Raw genomic sequence first — 11,480 nt, 5'->3', positions numbered from 1 at the left:
AAGGAGAGTTGGTCTTCTTTAAAGGTGTTGCCCATGGAAAGTCAACCACACTTCAGTGAAAGGAAATATATCCAAGAGTATATGAGCAGCGCTAGCTGGATTGGAAGGGTTATAAAAAGAGAGGAAGACACAAAGTTGAGTGGGCAGGGTTCTTGAACAGAAGTTAACCCAGGTTGAGCAATAAATTTAATTATAAAACCTGACACTATTAACTTTTTCAAAGAAAAGTAAAAGGAACTGTTGACAATATATGACTAGTCATTTGAAATAAAAGATACAATCCATAAATAGGAAATCATTAATTAGACCTCATCAGAATGCCGAAGTTGTTGTTAAAAAGACTGCAAAGAGGGGTCACGATGGGCAGCATGATGGCTTCCGCCAGCAGGGTCATGCAGGTAGTGAAGCCACATACTCCATTAATAAGGTTCCCTGACAGAAGAGACAATCCTAAACTCAGTGCCTCAGACGTTTTGAGACCTGCTGGGCTACCCTCCCACTTTTCTGTAATTTCACAGCATTCTAAAGGAAGCACATCCCCAGATCTGCTGATGCATCAGGGACACTGCAGAAATACTAAAAACATTACCTCAGAAATACAGAAGAAAACCTATAACTCAAGAAGAAATGGACTTCATCCAGCGTGGAGGTCCAGAATGACTGCTGTGGCTGCTGTTTGTCGCCAGACAAAAGGATTATCTTTACAATAAAGGACTGCCAAAATGTCAAATGAAAACTGTATATTAAGCAACCTTAATAAATATTCTGCAAAACGAACGCAGTATAGAAACTCTAGATGGCCACTTGTATCTCCTCAATGTATCTTGGTCAGCTTCTCTAACAAGCTGGCCTGCATACCTATTAAAGTCACATTTTTACATAAAAAAAAGACTGCAAAGAGCCGGGCGGTGGTGGCGCACGCCTTTAATCCCAGCACTCGGGAGGCAGAGGCAGGCAGATCTCTGTGAGTTCGAGACCAGCCTGGTCTACAAGAGCTAGTTCCAGAACAGACTCCAAAACCACAGAGAAACCCTGTCTCGAAAAACCAAAAAAAAAAAAAAGACTGCAAAGAGAAGGGAAGGCTGTGGACAGTAGGAACAAACAACAGAACAAAAAAAAAAAAAAGACTTGTCCATCGAAAGGAAAAAGGACTCACAACTCCAAAAGGAAACAGTGACCAAGTTAGAAAAGAGGTGAAAAATGAATACATCGTTCATTAAAGAAAACATACAGACTAGCATACAGGAAAAATTTTGAGACTGGTAGCCATTAGAGAAATTCAAAGTATAATTCATATAAGATGTGAATGTGCACCTATGAGAATAGCTCAAATAAAGCACAGTAATATTGCCAGTGATCTCAGGGATATGAAAAGACACGTTTATGTCGTTGGTGGGAATGTAGATGGCAAAGTAGTTTTGTAAGAATCCACTCTGGAGAAAAACATGGTGGTTTCTTACAAAACTGAGCAGACCATATTCAAGCATAACAATTGCACTCCTGAGAATGTATGCCTGAAAAATAATGATCTTCGGAGAAACACGCATTCACAGAAAAGCTCTTCACGGCTATATTCATAACGGCTCAACCTGGGAACCACTCATGTCTTTGAAGGGTGAACAAATGACAGTGCATCCACACCACGGACTTTTCTTCAATAAAAATAAATTATTGAATTGAAAACAACCCAGATTAATCCCAAGGGTGTTTTGCCATGTAAACAAAAAGGACAATTGCAATGTTATTTTGTTTCCATTTATTTAATATTCTTACAATGAAAATAATAAAGATGGAAAACAGATTGGTGGTTTTATTAGTTTAAAATTCTTAAAAACTAAGCATACTGAAAAAGAAAATTTCTGTCTGACAAACTGAAGGAAGATATTTGTCTCTTTCTAAAACATAGTGCTTTTGATCTTAGAATTCCACACCAAATAGAAAAGCATTTCAGTCATGACAGAAACATAAAAACTTTAAAATGTACAAAGAAACACAAGAAAAACTGGTAGCAATGACCATCTCAAGGACTGGTAAACAGGATCTTTATAGTATATACGATATATATCATATATATATATATATAAAAGGCTTTATATATACTATTGATTTAGACTCTAGTAATAATCTCAAAAATGGTGAAAATAATTATAATAGAAGAAAATAACTAATTTCAAAAGGTTAATTTGGCTGACAAGTTGAAACAGTATTGTTTCCCACAGCCTCCTTTACCTCTGAAATTATTTATTATAGGATTTTCCATTTGTAAATGTATGCTTTAATCACTTCACTTGAGATTTATGCATTTCCAGTGATCACCTTTCTGACTTACTTCCAGAAAAAGGCTAGCAAGCATTTTTGATTTTGGAGACTCATGATCTCTCCCTTTACCATGCAACCCTGCCATTGTGGTGTGAAGCCATCACAGAAAACACGCATGGGTTCCAAAAACAGTTGCACTAATATTTGAATCTTGTATCATTTTAATATGGCACAGCAATACTGTTTCTTTTTTCTCAAGCACCTGAAAATACATTTTTAAAAATTGCTTGGGGACCATACGGAAGCAGCAAAACTTGGCTCTTGTCCCCAGGATGTCCTTTACTAAGTGTTCTCTTGAGCAGTTGTGCTCCTCAGCTGTCTGTCTTACCCTAGAAACATATGATTTCCTGGGTATTTTAGCTACGTTGGTTTCCTGCATTTCATCTTTAGCCCTAGTGCACATTTAAATAGTTGTTTGGTTAGGAATTCACACCGGCTTATGTAATTCTACTTAAAATTCTTAAGAGTCTGGCTGTCTACTAGACCCAATGTAGAGATCTCAAATAGACTTCAAGGGCTGAAGAGGCAATCCACTGCTGTTTAGGGTAGTAGTAGATTCCAGGAATCTGGTAAATTATTTTGAACCCATTATCTGTTAATTGACTTGCAGTAGATGCTGAAACATTCACATGGGGTCAATTTAAACTGAAGATCTCTTCAATTATCCCTAATTCCTCCAGTAGGTAGGGATAAGAAAGATGAGGTGGGTGGTGGTGGCTCATGACGTTAATCCCAGTGCTCAGGAGGCAGAAACAGGTGGATCTCTGTGAGTTCAGGGCAGTCTGGTCTACAAGAGCTAGTTCCAGGACAGCCTGGGCTGTTATGCAGAAAAACCGTGTCTTGAAAAATAAAAATAAAACCAAATAAACAAAAAAAGATAAGAAAGAGTTAAAATAAGATAAAGTATGAACAGTAAGAGTACTTTGACCATAATCCTTGGGAGAAAATAAAAGTCATACATCCCACATGGATTGTCTTATCTACAAATATAACTTGATAGACTCTTCCTCCCCAAACCATACCCTACTATTCCCACCATGGAGGAAGCTCTGACTCCATTTACAATGTCTGTATGCATGTGTATGTGTGTTTTTACTGTCATTTTCAAAGACACAGAAGTCTATTTTATAAGCAAGTGGGAGTGGTTCAGACAACAGCTGGTCAAATTCAACTGTGTTGTTTTGTTTTTTGGTTTTTTTTTTTTTTTTTTTGGTTTTTCAAGACAGGATTTCTCTGTGTAACTCTGTTTGTTGTCCTGGAACAAAGAAATCTGCCTGTCTCTGCCTCCTAAGTGCCGACTGTGCTTTTACCCACCTCGTTTTGATTTGTGAAGATACACAACTATCCAACTTACCTTCTCCCATCTTTCCATAAAACTTTGACAGTCAGCATTATTGCCTTTAAAGTCTCTGATTTCATGCCTTTAAATCCAATTCACTTAAGCTATACAGCTCATTAACATGAAACTTTAGTACTTGCTTGCTTTCTAATAAGTATGTACACAATGCATTAAAAGTCTTTTCTCAACAGTACTCAGAACTTCTCATCTGCTTCTCAAAAGTGTGTACATAATCATCAATGGACCTGATTTTTCCCACACATTACATCACTTTCTCCTACTTTAAAACTGTATCAGTTTTCTGGGTCTATTGTAATAAGTTACAAGTACTGATTTGTGAAAATACAATCATATTCTCTCACTAATCTTCAAGTTATATATCCAAAGAGGTTGTCACTGAACAAAATCAGTGTATTTACAAAAATTGCAAAGCAGAGCTCTCTCTCTCTCTCTCTCTCTCTCTCTCTCCTTTAGAGGAAAACATGTTTCCTCTAACCATACCATTCCTGCCATCAGTATCTCCAGCTGCCTCAGCCTCTCACATGTAAGAATACTTTGGATGACAACCAGAGTTTATTCTGGTGATCCAAGATCATCTCCCCATCTTAAGATTCTAACTCTCATCTTCAAAAATGCTTTTCATCAAATAAGGTCCTATACTAGTACCAGGAATGAGGACCTGGTGTGATTGTGGTATTACTTTTCTGCCCACGTTAAAAGGCAACTGCGGTTTTTTATTTGCAGTAATGCAGGCAGACATCAGGCTCACCCAGTTCTTGAATAATAAAAATACGCTTAAGCTGTTGGCCAAACAGTTTTGCAATTAATATAGTTTCTGTGTGATTATTTTGGGCCTGGGCGGCCAGAAAACAAACAAGCAGCCTCCCACTACAAACTTCCAAATGCACAGCATGAAGCTCTAACACAAGGGGAGAGCAGAACTAACACACAGCTACTGCTAAGGAGTGTAAGCCTTCACTTTTGAACTTACCACAATGCCCTTTCTGCACCCTGCTGTCAGATTCCTACTGCTTTTAGAATACACTTAAATCCTTATCGCAGCCTATAAATCCAGTGTGACCTAGCAACCTCTTTTTCCTAAGTCATCATTTCATCTTATCCTTCCCATGTTCAGCGGCAGCTTTCTCAATAAATGCAACCTAGAAAATATTTCCCACCCTGGGTGCCCCTCCATGCTGCCTCTTCTCTCCTGAATTCTCTAGATGCAGATTTATTCTGTCAACTTTTGCTGTTTATTCATGTCACACTGCCATGTTTTCATAAAAGCTCCTCTGTTTTATTTTCTATTGTCTCTTGCAATTATCTAATTTATCTCACTTATTTATTGTTGTAACCATTTATTATAAATGTTATTAGAATACAGACTGTCTGGTAGAAGCCTTGCTTCTTTGTGTTTCCTAATATGTCCCAAAGGTTTGGCATAGGATGCATTCTCTTAACATGTTATAACAGTGCAGGGCTGGAGAGATAGTTTGGGGGTGAGGAGTTGTCTTAGTTAGGGTTTCTGTTGCTGCCATGGAATTCCATGATGGACATGGGAACTCTTATAAAGGTAAACACTTAATTTGAACTATCTTACAGTTTCAGCGGTTTAGTTCATGGTGGGAGGCATAGTGGCAGCCAGGCAGGCATGGTGCTGGAGAAAGAGCTGAGAGTTCTATATCTCAATCCCAGGCAGCATGAAGAGACTGAGACACCCTAGGCCTGCCTTGAGATCTAATACCACAGAGCCCATCACCAGTGACAAATGTCCTCCAATAACACCCTACCTACTCTAACACGGCCACACCTCCCTTTAGTGCCATTCCCCATGAGCCCATAGAACCATTTTCATTCAAACTACATTTCACTCTCTGGCACCCACAGACTAACAGCTATATCATAGTGCAAAATGCATCTAGTTCAACTTCAAAAGTTGCCGTAGTCAATAATAGTCTCAAACTTGTTTAAAAGTCCAAAGTTCAAGTCTCTTCTGAGATTCATGCAACCTTAATGGCAATTCCCTCTAAATGCCAAAATGAAAAATCAGATCACATGCAATGACGCAGAACATATGTTACCATTCCAAAAGCATGGAAAGGGAGCTCAGAGAGGACATACTGAATCAAAGAAAGACCAAAAGCCACCTGGGAAAACTCTAAAATCTGTATCTGCATGTCTGATGTCAAAGTCACCTTCATATCCCCAATTCTTTTCAGCTATGTTGACTACAACATACTTCTTTCTCTTGGGCTGATTCCACTCCCTGCTAGTAGCTCTTCCAGCCAGCTATCCCAAGGCTCTGGCCATCTCCAACATTGTGGGGCCTCCAAGGCAATCTAGGCTTCACACAGTGGCCTCTCTAGGCCTCCACACAGGTATACCCTTGATATCTCCCTTGACTCAGAGACTTTCCTTAACTGTGGAGAGAGATTCCATGGCCCCTTTCTTCTCTCCTTGACTCTAAAACCAGAGCCACTTGGCTGAAGCAGCCAAATTTTATTGCTTGTTGGGGCTGGAACATGGTTCCCTCATTCAATTACACCTTAACCAGCTTTCTGTCCTTCACTGCTTGAACTTGGCTGGCATAAAGTTGATATGTAGACCAGGCTGGCCTGGAACTCATAGATCCTCCAGCCTCTGCCTTCTAAGTGCTGGGATTAAAGGTGTGCATCACCACTCCTGGCCCTAAGCTCTTCTTTAATTCCTTTTCACCTTTCTTTAATTTATTTCTACAAACTGGAAGCTGAGCTGGGTGGGGTCTTGCTCTGAGGTAACCACTCCCTTTATTCCACTTAGCATCACGTTTCTCTTTGTCTGCTTACTCTTTCTGGTGTTCCTTTTCTCCTAAAATGGGACATTTTGTATTTTTGCTTGCTCATCTTGCTCCTTTTCATTATACATCTGTGTAAGTATGAATACTAATAAGCACACGGCAGAGTCCATACTAGGCTGCTTTGCAGTTTCCTCTGCCAATGAAATTAATCCAAAACTCTTCAAGTTAGCCTTAGGCAGACTTTTCAGACAAAGGTAAAAGCAGTCACATTCTTCATGAAAATATCACAGGAGTAGGAATCTCTAAGCCACATATTAATGTTCTTCTCCTCTGAAACCTTTGAGCTAGGCCCTCCGAGTTCTATTACCCTCAGCACCACTGTCTTCCATGTTCCTACTATTATAGCCCATTAAGCAAAGCTGAGACATTGTAGTACTTTCCTAACCCCAAATCCCAAGGTCCACATTCCTCCAAATGAAACCATGGTCTGGTCTATCACAGCTATACACCCCCTTGGTATCAATTTCTATTTTAGTTAGGGTTTCTATTGCTATGAAGAAACACCATGACAACAGCAACTCTTATAAAGAAAAATATTTAATTGAGGCTGTGTGATAGCTGCTGTTGGTTGTCACCTTAACTATATCTGGAATGAACTACAATCTGGAGATGGAGGGCATATTTATAATCTGGTTCTTGATGCTGAGAGACAGAGGCTTTTGATCTGGATCCTGAGGCGGAATGACACACACCTTTATTTGATATCTTGAGGTGGGAAGGAACACCTTTAATCTGGGTCACATCTTCTGCTGGAAGTCAATAGAAAGACAATGGAAGAAAGAAGGGGCGGTTTGTTCTTTGCCTGCTTGCCCTCGCCTTGTCAGCACACCCATCCCTTCACTGGCATTGGAACCTACTTCTTCGGGACTCCAGCACAGACAGAAAACCAGTTGAGACACCCAACCTTGTGAGACTGAGAGACTACTAACTCTTGGACTTTTCATCACAGCTAGGCATGTGTACTTTCGCCTCTAAGTCATTCCAATAAAATAATATATTACTAGTTATATATATATATATGTTTTATTTATAATAAAATATGTATATGGACGGAGAGAGAGAAAAAGAGAATCATTCTGTAAGTTCTGTGACTCTAGAGAACCCTGACTAAAACTGGCTGGCTTACAGTTTCAGAGGTTTAGTCCAATATCAGCATGAAGGAAAATACAGTAGCGTGCAGACAGACATGGTGCTGGAGAAGGAGCTGAGAGTTCTACATCTGATCCACAGAAACCAGGAAGAGACTGAGATGCACAAGGCCTGGCCTGAGTTTCTGAGACCTCAAAGTCTATATCCGGTGACACACTTTCTCCAACAACACCACAGCTACTCTAATAAGCCACACCTCCCAAAAGTGCCAGTCTTTATGAACCTATGGAGCAAAGCAATCTATAGAGTATATGTTATATGTACAAGGGGCAGCAAAAGTTAGCATTATATGAACTCTCAAAACATTCCTACATAAAATCCTAAGAAAGGAGAAGGCATCCATATAAAAGCATTCAGGTGTCTTGGGGTTAGGTGGGGCCACATTTCAGAGAAAGAGAAAGCTAATAATCAAAAGGTATTTCTAGTTTATAGCCACATCTCAACACTGTTGTACTTTTCACAAGGAGTAAGTATCTTCAAAGTAGATATGAGCTTATGCTCTTGAGATAAAATATTAATGCCTTCTGAAGCTAATGTGATTATCTTCTCTACGAGGATATTTAACTTAGGATAGAAGAAAAGGAGAAGAGTGCAGCCGTTCTTGCTGTCGTACTTTAAAATCCGAGCTATAAAAACACTTCAGAATTGCTTTCGAGAAAGGTCTCTTAAGAGGCAGATTGCAAAGGGTGTGTGTGTACTGCTTTGTAAGTGCAATCACCGAATGATTATGATGGTAATAGCCCAAACGATAAGGCTCTTCAAAAACAAAATCATCACCTACCAGATAGCTCTTCTTGTTGGAGGGATGGTAACAATCAGTCAGAAGATGTTTCTTCAGAGCTTCCTTGAGTTCTAATTATGTACCATACTTAAAAGCAATTCAAAAGGGCCCTTGGTGTAAATCAATTTCAGATCTCAAGTGGCATTAAGCATTTAATACAGAGGACAAAATGGACTCCTCTAAACAGACTCCACCCAAAACTCTAGCCCAGGTTGCCAGTTCTTCCATGTTATATGGCTTTGCCTATATCTTTTCTACTTCCTAAGTCTTAAATCTTTAGTAATCTACTGGTGGCCATGTCAGAGGAGCAGCAAGTGGCAATTTCAGTTCAAGGTGTCAACCCACCAGGAGAAAACTCTCTGATGGGTGAATCTAGTTTAGGGAAGGACACCGGACTACAGACGCTGGAATGTCTTTATGTGTTCGCTGCTGCTAACTAAGGGTGTGGGAAGATCTCCCTGCCTCCGTGTAGTGTGTTTATCTCATGGAAACATCCTGTTCTGCTGGGCATTTTTATTTATGGATCGTCAAGATGATGATTCTTCTCCAAGCTGTACTACTATCTAATGGATAATAACAATGATAGCTTATACAGGGTTTCAATGAATAAAAATAGATTCAAGGAAATGCTACACGGCCAGGGTCTGTGATTTTCACCTAAGGAGCTGCATAGATTGTAGCTCAAGTTAATTGTTAACAACTGAGTCCCAGTAGCCCAGCTAGTTTAAGTTCTCTTAACTTTAACAATGGAAGATGTGTTCACAGTTTTTGAAGTCCATCACAGCTGAAACAAAGTTCTGAAAAATAACAAAGTTAGACTAAGATGTCTTTGCTAAATATTTTTGAGGTGAAAAATCCAAAAAGACAATCTAAAGTTTTTGAAATGCTCATAGTTGAATTCCCTGAACTTGTTAACGTCAGGGAAGAAAAACAAAGCAGCCCAATTATTATTGGTTAATGTACCTTTCTTGCTAGGATTGGTTGATGAATAAAGGTGATGATTAATTCCTTATACCCATTTCTGTCCTCAATACCCTGATATAAAAAAAACTATTGATGAGGTTGCATGTATCCTAAAGATTTAAAGTAGAGCTGACAGATTCTTTTTTCATATATAAAAGTTTAGGCTTGTGATTCCTTTAAGATCCCTTGTAAGATTAACTTTCAATATAAGTAATAAAGCAATTGACCCTTTCTTAGTAACTACAGAATGCAGCCTGCCAGTGAAAGACCTGATTGAGACGAATACCTTGCTTATCCACACAGTTAATCTATAACAAGTTGCTTGGGTCTGAATGTACATGAGTTCTTGGGAATAATTTGTTTTTCACCTGTAATAATTAAAATGTTTGATCAAGTAAGGGATATGGAAAACATGCTGCTTCTTACTGTTTGTTATGTATACGCTTTAATCATTCCTTGAAAAAACAGAATGTAACCACCGTATAACCTCTATAATGACTGAAAAATTTTGTCAGGTATATAAACTGTTGGAAAAAAGTATACAGTATGAAGAACACAGAAAGAGCAGAGAGAGAGAGAGAACAGAGAATAAAGAAAGAATCTATCAAGAGAATGCCTTTTCCCCTAAACCCCCTCAGATAGAAGTCTTAGCTTCCGCTGCCTTGGATTCCTTTCAAAACCCTATGCTTCAATTCTTAGTTAAGGGAACCACCTTAGAGTTGGCAAGAGACTTGAACCTAGAGTGGCTCCCAGGAGCCCAAGGCGAGGTCCCCAGTTAGTCCCTTGGGCAGCTGAGGATAGGGAACCTGAAATGACCATATCCTATAGCAATACTGACGAATATCTTGCATATCACCATAGAACCTTCATCTGGTGATGGATGGAGATAAAGACAGAGACCCACACTGGAGCAATGGACTGAGCTCCCAAGGTCCCAATGAGGAGTGGAAGGAGGGAGAAGATGAGCAAGGAAGTCAAGACCACGAGGGGTGCACCCACCCACTGAGACAGTGGGGCTGATCTATTGGGAGCTCACAAAGGCCAGCAGGACTGTGACTGAAAAAGCATGGGATAAAACTGGACTCTCTGAGCATGGCGAACAATGAGGGCTGATGAGAAGCCAAGGACAATGGCACGGGGTTTTGATCCTACTACATGTTCTGGCTTTGTGGGAGCCTAGCCAGTTTGGATGTTCACCTTCCTAGACATGGACGGAGGGGAGAGGACCTTGGACTTTCCACAGGACAGGGAACCCTGACTGCTCTTTGGACTGGAGAGGGAGGGGGAGAAGAGTGGGGGAAGGGGGAGAAGGGTGGGAGGAGGGGGGAGGGAAATGGGAGGCTGAGGGGAGGTGGAAACTTTTTTTCTTTTTCTTTTCCTTTTCTCAATAAAAAAATGGGGGGAAAAAAAAACCCTGTGCTTGTTGTAATAAGAGCGGTGGGGCTGTGTCCCCGGCACCCGGCCGCCCACATGGGTAGCTCTAGCTTATGCCCCGAAATAATTACACGGAAACTGTATTCTTTTAAACACCGCTTGGCCCATTATATCTAGCCTTTTCTCTGCTAACTCTTGCACCTGGACTAGCCCATTTCTAATAATCTGCTGTAGCCCATGAGCTGGCTTACCAGGAATGATCTTAACCTGCATCTGCCTGGAGTGGAAGAACCACGCCGACTCACTGACTCAGCTTCTTTCTTTCAGCCTTCTGTTCTGTTTACTCCTCCCACCTATGTTTTAACCTATGAGGGCCAAGCAGTTTCTTTATTGCTTAACCAATGAAATCAACAGATTGATATATGACACTCCCCCATCATGTGTTGCTGGAGGCTGCCCATCCCCGAGATAGCAGTAATGATCGCAGAAAGGCAATGCCAAAAAATACCTATAAATGTGTGTTCAGTTATTGGATTTGCTAGGTATTTACTTATCTGCAATATCCAAGACCATGTTGTGACCATTCGTGAAAGACTCGTGTAAGATGTATGAATCAGGATAAAGGCCAAGTACCAGGCTGGGAAAGTCTTAGAATTAGTACTTAATCCCTCTGCTTGTGCCAAATTTGGTCTTTTACATTAGGAAGAATGCCTTACGCT

The 11,480-nt window shown here is 40.1% G+C and overlaps 1 pseudogene; it reads left to right on the top strand.

Annotated features, from left to right (window-relative positions):
• The first annotated feature begins 359 nt into the window (after positions 1-359).
• On the top strand, positions 360-773 carry LOC121453141 (annotated as a pseudogene).
• Positions 774-11,480: the final 10,707 nt, after the last annotated feature.

Source organism: Microtus oregoni, unplaced genomic scaffold (assembly GCF_018167655.1).
Source record: "Microtus oregoni isolate MIOR12 unplaced genomic scaffold, Mior012 000011F_ref0000422, whole genome shotgun sequence".
NCBI classification, from domain to species: domain Eukaryota; kingdom Metazoa; phylum Chordata; class Mammalia; order Rodentia; family Cricetidae; genus Microtus; species Microtus oregoni.
The sequence above is the reverse complement of the archived record's forward strand: the minus strand, read 5'-3'. Positions and strand labels throughout refer to the sequence as shown.